Below are 16,021 nucleotides of genomic sequence, written 5' to 3'. Positions count from 1 at the left end.
GCTGACTCTATCCCAGATCTTTGGCTTGTGCTGGATCCACCAGAGTATGCTTTCTTTCATGTGCTGCATTGAGATTAAGGATACTACCTGGAATTGTAGGAAGAGAGACATCACATCCTCCACTCCCACCTGGGGAGCTGAGCTTGCCAGAACTCAGGCTGGTCCTGCTGCAGCAACATTCGTTAATGAGGAGAGAGTCCACCTGAGAAGGGCTTATGGGCCCATCAGTATCAAAAGCCATTAACTTTCAGTTAGGTGAAATAATTATTTCCTAGTATTTTTTTTAAACCTGCTGGCTCAATGTGTTGGTCATTTTGCTCTAGAAAATAAGTAACAATTCTATTTTCCTAAATTTCTAATTTTTATTCAAAAATTTTGATGAATATGCTTACTGCTGCATTTGTCATGTGACAATTACTCTGAATCCTTATGTGGCTTTTGAATGTATCACATAAAATATTTATATTATTATGATTTTATTTAGAATTATTTTATTTAGATTTTTTATTTTGTTGAAGGTAGGCACTGCTGCTCATAATCTGCTATTAATATTTGGGTTGATGTTTAGAAAGTCAGTTTTATTTAAGGTAACTTTTTTTCCTGAATGAAATCTTTGCTACTCAATCTATTTTATGCTTGTTTTTCCAATATTAAATGACATTTTGAAATATCAATAAGATGCGGGCTTCAGGCAAACTTAATTTTAATCTATACTTCAATCAGCAAAACATTTTTAACACACTCTGCCATGATTGTTTTTTATTTTATACACACACACGCACACACACGGCAAACATATTTGCACAGTGTATAAGAAGGAAAAGGTTAATATTTGTTATCTGGATGTAATGTATCATATATAGAGTAATATCTCTATAAGCACATCTTAAAATAATAACAAAATCAGCATGTAAAACTTTAGAAATACTTTCCTTTTTTTAAAGCTGCATATTGAACATACAGCTTTTTTAAACACCCAGTAAATGGTCACCCACAAGCACATTCACACACACTCACAAACACTTATAAAAGCATCTATATTAGAATTGCAACACTAAGGGGTTCAGCAACTCCCTCTGAATTATAGAAGAACAACAATTTCTGGACACAGCATGTCTCATGAACCAGCAGCAATATCAGTCTGGGAGTTTGTTAGAAATAAGAAATTTTAGGCCTTACCCTTAACATCCTCAATCAGATTCTGTGGAGTTGGGGTCAAAAAATATGTTTTAACAACCTCTCTAGATGATTCTTTTATACACTAAGTTTTGACATCTTTTAATCTGAAACAATGCTGATTTTCTCCTAAGCCTATATGCTCTCTCTATTATGCAAAGAAAATAATCTACAAGTCTTCTTTATGCTCTTTCTAGCATATAAAAAAAACCTGTCTTATGCAGCAATAGGAGAACACAACAGGCCAAAGAAGACTAGAAATATTTCATATGGTTACTTTTTTTTCATTGATCTTCCTAAAGTGAGAAAAAGCGCTGCTTGAATAAGTTAATTTATTATGTAGAGGAAGTCCAGTGCATATTTGTATTATGAAGCATAGAAAATTATATCTTATAAATGATTGTCATTTAAGGAGAAATATACTGAATCCACTGAAACCAAAGTTGGAATTAAGTACAATTATCACATGAACCCAAGTGCTTACCCATCTCTCATTAGCCCATTCATTCAAGGATTAACTGAACTTTTAACTTCTCTGTTAATGTTTAATGTTCAGCTGCATGTGAAATGTAATTTGCTACATTTTGTGGCATTTGCTAGTGCAGTACGAATATTCTCATCCACAAATTTCCTTTCAGCTGTGGTTATATCTTTCAGGGTGATACATTGAACTTTATGTGCTCATATAGGACCCAGAAATCTTTAACAGCGTATTATTGAAAATTTGCTATAAATTACTGCAGGTCAAACAGTGGCTTCAGTTTTGGGAGGCTAGATTGCCAGTAAATTTGAGAGGCCGATTATGATTTGTAAAAGACTCTCCATGTGGATACACAGAAAAGGAGGTATTGTATTTGCAACCATTAAAGTTGGCAACTCAGTAGAGCAAAAATACTTCCCTCTTTTTTTAAAATTACTGTTGAATTAAATTCATAGTTCCCTGAATAATTTAGTTCAGTTTTTCCATCATGCTATTCCTATTTTCTTTTAACGAATTTGAAATATAGTAGTCTTTAGAAAATACATTTAAATATATTTACTCTCCAATATGGAAAGCATTAACATCCTGTCCTCCAACAAAAAGCATTAACATCGGGTCCTCTCTCTCGTATCTTTCAATGCATGATCATCCAACACACCAGTCCACTGACCTGTATTTTATTCAAGTTGACCCAGTCCACGAATCATTATCATCAACTTTTAATATGCTGAGATATTACAGTTATTGCAATTTTGATGAGTAAAGGTCTATCTAAAGTCCTTCACAATTGAATGCTTGTGGTGCCAAAGATGTGTTTGTATACTTTCAGACATCAGTCATGTTCCATGGGGGGAAAAAGTCAAGTGCTATAGAATCTATTTTATAGCCTCTGAATGTTTCTATAGTAATACATATATTTGTAAAATATCCCATTTTGTAAAAATCTCTGCTCTGATTGAAATATACATATTCCTATAGAATAAAATCAGAAGATATGTTTAATTCTTATTTCCCATCTAACTTCAGAGGTTGAAATAAAAAATGAATTGATAGTATATCACCTTGTTTGTTTTTTAATTCAGTGCTGCTATAGTTTTTGTCCCCCTTGAAAAAATTCAGAATAAAGCTATACTTTAAGTACTTAGACTTTATAGAGTGTACAGTTTCACGCAAAATATGTTCTGACTTAAATAATATATTTTAACTATTCAACATGACTTATATCTGTCTCTCTATGATACATTTGGTGGGTCAATTTATTAGATCCTCTCCCTTTACTTCTGAAATTCTATCATGGAAGAAAAAGGCTAAGGAGAATGTGTTTATATGTGTTAAATGGATAACATTTGAAAGTGAGGCATCTTAAAATATGTGTTATCATAAGCTTATATAGCACACTTGGCATCATCATAAATCCATTGTGATATCCTGGAAAATCATACCTATTCCTTCAGTTCTCTCTGCAGTCCAGTGTGTAAAACCCATAGATCCAAGCTAGGGGTCAGAGGGAGCCATTAACACAACACCTGGCATCAACCTTATCAATCAAAGAGGGAAATGGCCTGATCTGGGAAAACATTACATGCTGAGATCAAGTTGGGAGGAATTGTGTAGAATACACCTTTTATTATAAACAGTGAGACTTTAATTTCAGATCATTTTCTAGTGTCATGAAATATTATTTTCCTTTTTAATGTTTTCAATTATTTAAAATTAAACATACTATCCTTAGCTCATGGAGCATACAAAAACAGCACTTAAGTTTAAATTTGTAAAATCTGGATTTTAGCCCAAATGATATATTCTGCTAGAAGCATAACATAATTTTTAAAAGCAATTTATATTTTAGAATTTTTAAAAAGGGATGTATATCTAATGACATAACAGGTAAGGTATTGGTATACTATGTCACATAGAAGAATTCATTCCTAAAATTTTTACTGATGCAAACTATGGGGAGGAAATACAAGATAAATCCTGAATGAAAAAGTATTTTGCAATTTGTTACCTGAGATGAAAAATAAACTGAAGAACAAACGCAGTACATATTATAAAATACATAAAATTACTTTTAGCTATAAAGAAAATAATTTATGAGTTAATTTTATTGATTATATTAGCCTAACTTTATAGAGAAGGTAGCATTCTTAAAGGGCCCTATGTGCTGGGGCTTTGAGACCTCAACCACTGCTATTTGGCTTCTGTAAATACTTGCTTGCTTAAATAATAAGGAAAATAAGACTACTCCCTATTCCAAAGAGGCCATAAACCTTCCCTCGGCGTAGTTATCAGTGCTGGCGTCAGGCCAAGCCTTTGGTTGAGGTCTCAAAGCCCCAGCACAAAGGGCCCTTTAAGAACTTGTAAAGAGAACAGGAGAAACCCCATATTTGGGAGACAAAGAGGGTAAAAAGATATAAATACAGGAAACTTCCTGTGTGACGGGGCCCAGAATTTGAGAGACATTTTCCTCTGGGCCTGCATGTAATAATAATAATAATAATAATAATAATAAATAATAATAATAATAAATGTAACTCCATCTCTCTAAGAGTTGCTTGGTTCTTCTCCAGTTTTCTGTAACAGCATGTCATGTGAATTTTTACATTTAATGCATGTATAGAATTGCAAAATAAAAAAGGTATTCCAGGCAAATGGGAAAAAAGAAACAAAATCATTGAGATATTTTAATTGCATATATATTACATGGTCAATAAAGTTTAGTGTGGCTTGGAGTTTTACATGTGAATGAAAGACTAGGTAGTATATAATAATCTGAAATGAGAAGCCATTGACATTTATGAATGAAATATTAGATATAGACATAGGTAATTGGTGGGTGCATGGCAAATAAGTTGGAAGTAATGTGGTATTTAAGAAAGAGACACAAATTAGAAAAATATTAATTCAGTCTGGAAAGAGATAAATGCTTATACAAGGGCGACGTCAGGAAAAATGGATGGGTCAGCTTAAAGGCATATTTTAGAGATATTGTTTATTCCATAGATATATGAGGAAGAGAAGAGAGTTGAGGCTAAACCATCATTCAGGTTTTTTGTTTGCTTGTTTGTTTTGTTAATCCTCACCTAAGGAGATTATATATATACTAGAGGCCCTGTGCACAAAAATTTGTGCACTCGGGGGGGAGGGGGGTCCCTCAGCTTGGCCTGTGCCCTCTCGCAGTCTGGGACCCCTCGGGAGATAACGACCTGCTGGCTTCGGCCTGCTCCTGGGTGGCAGAGTGCAGGCCCAATCCCTAGGTGCAGCCCCTGGTCGGGCTCAGAGCAGGGCTGATTGGGAAGTTGGGGCGCCGAGTGCACAAACCCACGACCCTTCACTCCACAGGGAGGATGCTCTACCTACTGAGCCAAACTGGCTAGGGCAGCATTCAGTTTTAATGGTAGGAGACATTAACATCAGTAATGTCAGGTGTCTTGTAGTTTTCAGGTCAAATCTACTTTCACATATGGAATCTCATTTCAACTTTAATTGATTCAAGAGACTATTCAAATCAAATATGAATATTACTCTAAATTTAAGTTTAGTTAATTGAAATTTTGGATGCATCATACTATAAAGACAGATTATTAAAAATAGTACCTTTGTTCTAACTCCACCATCTTTTTTCACTAATTGAATGCTCCCTAACTACATAAATTTTGGATGCACTGAGCATAGAAACCTTTCTAAAAGTTAAAAATGTGGAAAATGTGGGATATAGACTTTACTAGATATTATCACAGAGTTAGTAGCAGAAGTAGGGAGAATTAATGAAATTTACCCTGGGCCAGAAAGTCTAAAGTGATAGGAATATACAAATATTTTAACATGTGTTTTCTTAAAAATGTTTTTGATGTGAAGTAAAAATAAAATGAAACTATAGGGTTCTGAGTGCCAAGGTAGTAGTCTGATTATCAGCTTTGGGGGACTCCATGATAGAATCCCTGATGAACACTGTATGATCCAAGTAGCATTTATGAGATGGGCACAAGCCAAGCAGGAGAATAAGAAGCAACCACAATCAGAAACAACTTGGAGTAATTTTCTGAATCTGTAGGGAACTGGAGAGGGCAGACACAGGCCAGTCAAACTTACATGCCACCATCAGCAATAGGAGATCTCAAAGAAAGTCATAACTCAGACAATAATAACAACAGTACTTATACTACAGAAGCTGTATTTTATCAAATCTAAGACATTATTTGTTGAAGGATGAGCCATAATTTTTATAAACCAGTAATACACTAAAACTGCTGCTAATTAAATGCTAAAAGTATTTTTTATTCAGAATTTTATACTCAATGAAAGAGATCTTTTGTCAGATCTTGCTTTATATGTATTTTCCTATGCATACATAAATGAAAAATACAAAGCATATTTAAGATATTTTTAAAACTATTTCTCATTCATAGTCTGATCTACTGAGTCACTTTTCATATCTTAGAGCATCATTTTTGGAAATAGCATCAGGTATAGTATAATTAAAGTTGGTGATGGGCATTTCATTGAAAAAAATTTTCCCTTTATTATCTCTGGGATTTTCTTCAAAACTTTGCACAGCCTCGCATATAGGATATAATATATGTGACATGCTCTCAAATGGCTCAGGAAAGAATAGAAAGATAAAAGATAGATAGATGATTGATAGATAATAGAAGTTAAAACAATTGTGGCATAAGATTACCAATAGATAAATCTGGGGGAAAGGTAGTTGGGTATTCTTTGTACTACACCAGTACTAATACTTTTTGTACATCTTTGAAGCAATGCATTTGAATAATGGATTTAGCTTAGATTTAGCAGGATTTTGGCACTAGAGTTGGTCTTGAATTTCAACATATCTTTTAAACAGTGGAGAGAACAATTAGGAATGACAATGAAAAAACACTTGAATCACATCTTCAACAGAAATAATTAACAAAATATGTCTGTGAAGCTTAAAGTATGTGTGGCTGTTGCCAAGCCACCAACAACTACTGAACAAGCCTGAATCACCAGGGGGAAATGTTGGGCAGAGGAGAACTGATATTGACTACATTAAGTAGAGCCCAGAAATCACCAACAAATACTCAATTCCCAAAGGAGAAAAGAAATGGGGGAAACATTGGTGTTTGGATCTGAGAACTAGTAAAATTTGAGGGAAATTCTTATCTAATCTAATAAAAGAGAAACATGAAAATAGACAGCACCTCCACTATGCACCCAAGCCATGCCCACCAGCCAATCAGAGTGACTATATGCAAATTAACCCAACCAAGATGGCAGCCAGGAGCTGGAGCAAGCAGGAGGCTTGGTTGCCCTGGAGATGGAGGAAGCCAAGCTTCCTGCCTGCCCTGGCCGGCTGTGGCCTCCGCTCAAGGCAACAAAGTTTCAATTATAGAACCTAAATAAATCCCAGATACCTGCTTCCACCCAGCCTCCACTGTGAGCTTGGGTGGCTGGGGGCCATGACCAGCCTGCAAACAGCCACCAGCCCCTCACCCAGGCTTGTCAGGCACCCCAGCAGGACCCCACCCTGATCCGGGACACCCTTCAGGGCAAACCAGCTGGCCTTCACCCATACACCAGGCTTCTATCCTATATAATAAAAGGGTAATATGCAAATTGATCCTAACAGCAGAACAACTGGGAATGACTGCTCACTATGACACACACTGACCACCAGGGAGCAAATGCTCAATGCAGAAGCTGCCCCTTGGTGGGTAGTGCGCTCCCACAAGAGGAGCTCTGCTCAGCCACAAGCCAGGCTGATGGCTGCCAGTACAGCGGTGATGGTGGGAGCCTCTCCTGCTTCCTCAGCAGTGCTAAGGATGTCCGACTGCAGCTTAGGCCTGCTCCCCACTGGCAAGTGGACATCCCCCAAGGGCTCCCGGGCTTCCAGAGGGATGTCTGACTGCCAGCTTAGGCCCAATCCCCCAGGGAGCGGGCCTAAGTTAGCAGGTGGTCATCCCCCCCAGGGGTCCCAGACTGTGAGAGGGCACAGGCCAGGCTGAGGGACCCCCCCCCCCCCCCCCGCCGAGTGCACAAATTTTTGTGCACCAGGCCTCTAGTTGTCAATAAGTGTGGACGACTAAAACCACAGTTGCCAATAGTCCCATAAAATGTGTCATATGATTTTAATTTCTTGAGGATCTAGGAAAATCTAAAAAGAAATACTTCTTTTAGAAGTAAAAAAAAAAATCTTATCCTTGAAAAAATACTTCAGGAAGACGTATTTATATTGACCAGGGCAAGAAAACAAGATTTTAATAGTGTTAGGACATGAAAGAGGGGAACATGTTAAATGATAGCATTAGAAGTCATTTAACTGTTATTGAGTATGTTTGAAATATATCTTATTAAAAAATTAAAAATAAAGTACTTCATTCCCTCAAAATTCACTATGCAACACATTTTCATGAACATAATAGATTTGGTTAACATGGGGCTTCTATATTTCAAATGTTTAAAGATATGAGAGAGATAATTTAAAAGTTGAAGTTAAAAGAGAATACTTCTACAAAAATTAATGCATATATGAAAAAGAATGAAGAAATGAAAGTTATGGTTATTTAATTAAAAACTCATTGCTTTAAACAGCACATGAGGACAGAATTAATGAAAGGATGAGAAAGCTGAAGAACTTTGATAATGAACACAGGAAAACAGAAATAAAAATATGAGCGAGAAGTCAAATGATACTAAAAGCTTTAAGGTTTAAAATTAGTATAATAAGAATACTAAAAGAAGGTGTAAGGGGGGTAAAAGGAAATACTCAAAAAGATAATGACTACAAATTTTCCAAAAGTGATGGGAGATGAGAATCTTCAGATTTATTTAACATTATTAACCACAACTAGTACATATTCATGGCTAGTCACAGTGACATGGAACAAATACCAGAAACAAGGAAAACAGGAAATACAACTTGCTTGTAAAGGAATAGCAATTAGACCAACAACTAGGTATTCAACTGCAGCTATGAGAGCAAGATGTCTTCAAGGCAATGAAAAAAATAACTCTACCACTAAAATTATACAATTATTCAAATAATCAATTAACAATGTGGTTTAAAAAATGATTATTATCAGACAAAAACATAACAAAACAAACTTTAAACAGCTTAGTATCAATAGATTCTTAATAAAGGAATGATGTTTTATCCAACTTAAGAATTAATTATTATAATATTGTAATTTATATCAGTAATTTAGGTTCATTAAGAAAGGAAAAAACTATTAAATTGTGAAATCTAAAAGAATGCAAGGGTTAATTATAATTTAAATATTAAAAAGATGTATCAGTATAAGTAAAATATAATAATTTAATAAAAAGAGTCTGGCCAGTATGGCTCAGTGGTTCACATTGACTCATGAACTAGGAGGTCATGGTTCAATTGCCAGTCAGAGCACATGCCGGGCTTCTGGGCTCAATCCCCAGTAGGGGGCATGCAGGAAGCAGCAAATCTATGATTCTCTCTCATCTTTTTTATTTCTATCTCTCCCTTCCTCTCTGAAATCAATAAAACTATATTTAAAAGAATAATAAACATACTGTTTTGAATATTTCTCCCACCACACCAATATAGTATAAAATCTGTAACAAGGAGATTTTGAAGCATGCTGTATTGTCAAAAGCAGAAGTCTCTGTTCTAATAATTTACCGATTCTTATTGTGAGCAAGTCAATAAATTGATGTTAACACTACAGAGAAAGACAGAGAAGTTTCTAAAAAATCAATTTCAAATAATAAAATATGGAAAAGTAAAGTAATTGTAAATTCCTTTGGACTCAAAAATTCTACAATCAGAATGAAGAATATGTATTTTTGTTAGTACTACAATAAACTATCCAAGGTATCCAACTACTAATTATTGACTTGTTAAGGATGTTTTCAGTTTTTTATTTAGATACAGAAAAATAGTGAAATATACTTTTCACAGAACACAATATCATTTCAGTACAAATAACTTACCAAATTATTTTTTTTCAATTCCAGATATTTTTTAAAGTGAAAGGGGACAATAAAAATTATTAAATGTTTAAATATATGTATATATGTTATATAAAATTTATATATGTGATATATTTATTTCTTTATTTACAGATTTAAAATGTTTTATTATATTTGAAGACCAATAAAACACATAAAATGTTATACTTTTTTTTTTTACTCAAAAAAATATGCCTTAAGAAGCTAAAAGGAAATCACTTCTATAAATATTTTCACCATACCTGACACATAGAAGAAATGATCCTGCTCACTCAGTTTTACCTTGTACCCTTGAATAATGGGTGTTAGTGACACACTGTCTGGAAAGTATCTGAAAAAGAATAAAAAGTTATTTCTGGTCATCTTTCTGAATGAACTTCGTTCACTGCTTATGTGTTTCACATACAAGCAAATAAGACCAGAGAAGTATGAGGCACCAAGTAGAAGTTTACCAACCACTGATGGCTTATCTTAATGTATTTAGTAATAATAATAATAATTGTTTAACATGTAAAACCTAACACAAATATTAAACTACATGGACTATTAGAACAACATGCATGAATGGCTCAGTTGTAGTCAAATAGGAAAATAGGACCACAGTGATTATAAGTTTGAGACTTCTGTTATTGTTCCTGTACCTTTTCAAGCTGTTCTTTTCTTAATTAAAGAGTAGCTCTCATTCCCATTTTAGAACAGTTACACTGTTACATTTTATCAAAGAAGAAATCTATCCTATGAAATATATGTTGGCTTTTATTTTTAACATTGTATCTTAACCCTTATGTACGAAAATCATATTTGAAAAAGTATTTGACTTTTTATATAAGGAACATTCATGTGTAGTGAATATTAAAATATATTTTGGGCAAGAAAAGTCTACTTTTATTTAATGCTTTGATATTTAGACATGAAGACAGCATCAAATGCTTCCTTTATTTTTAAAAAATTAAATTTATTAGGAGTGAAACTGGTGAATAGGATCATATAGGTTTCAAGTGTACATTTCTATGATACATGATCTGTGTATTGCATTGTGTAATTTTATATTTAAAAAATGTTTAGCACTCAAGCTGAGAAAGTCAGGTTAGTGAGGTATTAGTAATGTGTCCCTTAAAAATCACTCAATAACCTTGTTCATGTGATGACGGAGAGATAATTGCATTGGGTCAATAGTGGAATCATATCACATCTATTTTGAAAGTTATGATGTTTCAATTGATTTTTAAAAAGTATAACCCAGCCGAAACCGGTTTGGCTCAGTGGATAGAGCGTCAGCCTGCGGACTGAAGGGTCCCAGGTTCGATTCCGGTCAAGGGCATGTACCTGGGTTGCGGGCACATCCCCAGTAGGAGGTGTGCAGGAGGCAGCTGATCGATGTTTCTCTCTCTCATCGATGTTTCTAACTCTCTATATCTCTCCCTCCCTCTCTGTAAAAAATCAATAAAATATATATTAAAAAAAAAAAAGTATAACCCAGTATGGTTTTTAAGAAACCATATTTTTGTGTGAGGTATTAAAGTCAATATCCAAAATGCTAACTAGAAGCCCCTAAGTTATAAGATGGAATTTGGGGATACATCAGAGATAATCTTTTATTCCAGGTGGAAATGTTTTTCACAGATATATCTAATTTTTTATTTTTCTCAACTATTTTTAAATATGTTGTTAGAAAAATATTATAAATATAAACACACAAAACCATATTTGTATAATTATTCTTAACCCAATATCTGAATTTAGTAAGTCTAGGGTACTTGAATCCATTTATAAAATTGTGATACGTTAATTTTTGAATTTCATGTACTAATTATGATATCTTGCTATATATCTTGTGTTAACTTTTAAACTACAGATGGTTTCTTTTGTTATTTATTTTTCTTATGGATTAAAACAATATGCTTATCTTAATTGAGGCTGAAGGCATCTGGCACATTTAAATGGACATTTCTGATAAAACAAATGGGAATTGAATTAATAAACACATAAATAATAGATGTTATTAGAAGCCAATGACTAATATCTATTAAGAGATTTTTAAAAATTAAGACTTTTCTATTAAATTGAAGAAGAAAGCAAGAAAATTCAGAAAGATTCTGAGAGATCTACCTAAAGCTGTAAAATCATAAAACAAGCATTAGAGCCCTAACCGGTTTGGCTCAGTGGATAGAGCGAAGGCCTGTGGACTGAAGGGTCCCAGGTGCGATTCTGCTCAAGGGCATGTACCTTGGTTGCAGGCACATCTCTAGTAGGGGTTGTGCAGGAGGCAGCTAATTGATTTCTCTCTCATTGATATTTCTAACTCTTTATTCCTCTCCCTCCTCTCTGTAAAAAATCAATAAAATTATTTAAAAAAAAAACAACCCAACAAGTATTAGGTTGCTGATGAAGAAAAGAGTAAATGATCAGAGACATGAATAAGGTTGGACAAACACATCCTTTCTTGAGAGACTAGTTGTGGAGAGAAATTTGAAGCTCTTCATAATAAGGCTGGTGAGGTGAAAAGCCAGCTGACAATCCAGCTGGACCAGATGAAATAAAAGCTCTATCTCTACTTCATATGGCGTGGGATAATGCTTCATGATTAGTAACTATTATTTTAATTTAAATATAAAATTTTAAACTGTGTTTGAAAAATAAACACACTAAAATATTGAAACATCAATTAAAATGTATCAGAGAATTCAAAGTTATTATTATATTTTCTGCCTTATTAGCTTGGGTTTTCCAGAATTTGATATAATTTGTCTGCTACTATCTTCTGACTTTTTCTCAGATTCCTGTTAAGTAGATATTTATTAGAAGGATTGTAGTTTTCTACAGAAATTTTTCTGAAAATAAATTTGTTTATAATTACTTATAGAAAAATAATGTAAGTTATTATAAACATATGTACAAGGCTCAAATGTAACTGTCTTGGTGTTGGGAAATTTGTCTGTTAATGCTGTTCTTCAGCTTCTAGAATAGTGTTCATTAAATATCTGCTCAAGAATATTGTTAAAAATGAATGAGTTTTCTGTTTAGCTTAGATGTCCACACTTGAAACCTAAATGATCCTATTAACCAATGTGACCCAAATAAATTTAATATAAAAAAAAATGATAGACTGGTGCGTATGGCTCAGTGGTTGAGCATTGACCCATAAACCAGAAGGTCACAGTTTGATTCCCAGTTAGAGCACATGCTTAGATCCTCAGTAGGGGGCATGCATGAGACAGCCCACTGATGAGTCTCTCTCATCATTGATGTTTCTATCTCTCCCTTCCTCTCTGAAAACAATAAAAACATATTTTTTTTAAAAAAAGAATGAAGGCAGGGCTCAAGCTTATATAGTGAGAATATTTTTTCTAATATAATATAGGAGAGGTATGTGGATACATAATGCATTGAACTATGACAATACTAAAATATAGATGTTTTACGGAGTTCTCCAAATGAGCTCATTCTGGGCTGGTACGCTACAGGCCATGACATCACAGAGCACTCTGTGCTGATCCATGAGTACCACAGCCGGGAGGCCCCCAATCCCATTCACCTCACTGTGGACACGAGCCTCCAGAATGGTCACATGAGCATCAAGGCTTATGTCAGCACTTTAATGGGTGTCCCGGGGAGGACCATGGGGGTGATGTTCACACCTCTGACAGTGAAATACGCGAACTATGACACTGAGCGCACTGGCGTTGACCTGACCATGAAGACCTGTTTTAGCACCAACCGGGTGATTGCACTCTCAAGTGACTTGCAGCAAGTAGCAGGGTCCTCGGCTCGAGTCCAGGATGACCTCAGCACAGCGTTGCAGTATGCGGAGGACGTGCTGTCTGGAAAGGTGTCTGCTGACAATACTGAGGGCCGCTTCTTGATGAGTCTGGTTAACCAAGTACCCAAGATCGTTCCGAGGACTTCGAGACCATGCTCAACAGCAACATCAATGACCTACTGATGGTGACCTACCTGGCCAATCTCACGCAGTCGCAGATTGCCCTCAAGGAGAAACTTGTCAACCTGTGAATGGCCCCAGCAGTAGGACTCAGAGTGGAGTGAAGTGGAAATGGCTTCTTGTGGTTTGAGTCACACTGAGTGAGCCTGCTGCTTGTGACTCTAAATAAACATAGCCTATCTTTTGTAAATGAAAAAAAAAAAACAACATAAAAAAATAACACTGATGCTTTGGCATAACTTTTAAATTTATAAATGGAGTGATATTCTGATTAACTGGAAATTAGGAGAAATATAACTGAGTTTTAAATAGAAAAAGAAATTAAAAAATGGAAACTGAATATTTAAAGTACAGCTTAATTGAGCTCAAGATAAAATGACAAGTCGTACTACTAGGGTTAATTATTTCTTCAATACTTTAAATCTCCTCAGAATGTCAATCAAAACTTCTCAAACAAAATGACAAGAAAGTGAAGATTACAGAGTATAATGATACCTAATTGATCTTTATTGTTGTGAATAAGTTCCCAAGTTATTACAGTATCTTGATTGAATTTAACCTTCAGTCAGAATTGAGCAAGAGAAATAAAATCAGAAAGAAAACTCAGGTAGGAGTCAAAGATTTTATACATAAATCATGAATTAAGAATTTATAGATTTTGAATTTCTCCTTTGTTATGTTGGTCTTTCTCACAGGAGTGATGTAATGGATCTTTAGGAGCAGAATGGAAGGGGTGATCGGAGGCAAATACAATCAACTCTGTTTCTGGGCTTAGTGGGGACTGGGGATTCAGTGGTAGAGTACATTGTTGCAATTTCCCATGGGCAAAGCAAACTTAGCTTTGCTTTACTTGTGTAAGCCCACATCAAAGAAGAACATAGAGAAACATGGGGAGTCGGAATGGCCCAACTAAGTTAATTATATTTAGTATTACGAGTTTTTATAAATTAAAATAATTTGATTCAAAGAAATGCAATAGTTTTAAAAATATTATATTAGTGATATTTTATTTGGAACATTTCAACTACAGGAGGAAGATATTTCAACTGTTTTGCATGCAGTCTACATATTTTCTCTTAACTGCACAGAGAATTTGCCTTATTTCAGATGATTTTATGAGATCAGAACTAAACACGACACCCACTAACTAAAATGCTGATTTCCCAGTTAACAGTACATGATTGTATTAGTAAGCATTCTTCTTTATCATTGGTATTTTGAAAACTTTTTGTATCTTTAGATGACTTATAATTGAAGCCTTGCATTCCATGGAAGCAATTATTTTTCTTCATATTGTTGTGGAGCGTGAGCGACAGAATGACCAGAACTCCAGGCTGATTAAAATTTAGAGAGCCTTTATTGACTGGCCAGTGTCCGCTCCACCACTCGGGAAGCCCAAGAGAGAAGCGGCCCCGACCATCTGCAGAGTCCAATATTTAAAGCGGACAACTACATCCGTATTCAGGTTCCCATAGCAAGTAAAGCCAAGTTACAAAAGCTAATTGCGTAGTTTTAGCCAAGCTATTCATCCTCCTCCTGTTATTCATTTCTGGGTAACTTAAAGGTCAGGACTATTCTTAGTTTTGATCTGTCTGTTCTTTGTAGGCCTGTTGCTCAGGTGTGTTGATCTGTTTGTTCTTTGTGGGCCATTGCTCAGGTGTGTGAGCTGTTCCTAGAAACTTTGCACAGGCTGCAAGCTGCTGAGGTGGCTAGGTAATTAAGCAGGCCTAAAAATTTTCCTACTCTGTAACAATATCAAGATTACCTTAAAAGATTCCCTCTTTTAATCCTCATTTGAGGATATTTTTTCCATTTATTTATTTATTTAGAGAGAGTGGAGAAGAGGAAGGAGAGAGAGGGAGGGAGAGAGAGAGAGAGAGAGAGAGAGAGGTGTGAGAGACACATTGATCGGTTGCTACCCACATGCATCCCAACCAGGGGCAGGGAGCAAACCCACAACCGAGGTATTTGACCTTGACGGGGAATGGAACCTGGAACCCTTAGGACGCTCTATCCACTGAGAAAACCATCCAAAGCCCTTTTAAAATTTTTAACAAAATCACTATCACTTTGTTGTTAACAATGACACTAGCAGGTTATTATCTTCTCTTTTCAAACTAGTTGCAGGACTTTAATAGCTCCCACACCTTTGACAGCATCATTTCTTTTTTCCTGACAAGAAAAACAACCAAGCAATTATTTTGGAGACATTGTTATCTTTTTATTGGTACTTCCTAGTTATAATGTCCTCTAAATTTAGATAAAGGACAATCTTCAAATTTTAATTTTTCTCAAAATTGATTTATTTCCCTGTTCTCCTGTTTTTATTACTGCCTTCATTCCCTGAGCTAAGAATTCTTCATAAATATTTCCATTTTAAGTGCTTTAGAAAAATCAAATGTAAAGCATGGAGCTTCTGGGACAAGACACTTGACTCCCTTGGATAGCTAAACTTC

General features: G+C 35.0%; 1 pseudogene; it reads left to right on the top strand.

Moving 5' to 3' along the window:
• The first annotated feature begins 9,923 nt into the window (after positions 1-9,923).
• Positions 9,924-13,763, top strand: LOC139019240 (eukaryotic translation initiation factor 3 subunit F pseudogene; annotated as a pseudogene).
• The last annotated feature ends 2,258 nt before the right edge of the window (positions 13,764-16,021 follow it).

This window comes from Myotis yumanensis, unplaced genomic scaffold (assembly GCF_028538775.1).
Source record: "Myotis yumanensis isolate MYYU_CA2020_CCGP unplaced genomic scaffold, mMyoYum1.0.hap1 SCAF_11, whole genome shotgun sequence".
Classification (NCBI taxonomy): domain Eukaryota; kingdom Metazoa; phylum Chordata; class Mammalia; order Chiroptera; family Vespertilionidae; genus Myotis; species Myotis yumanensis.
The sequence above is the reverse complement of the archived record's forward strand: the minus strand, read 5'-3'. Positions and strand labels throughout refer to the sequence as shown.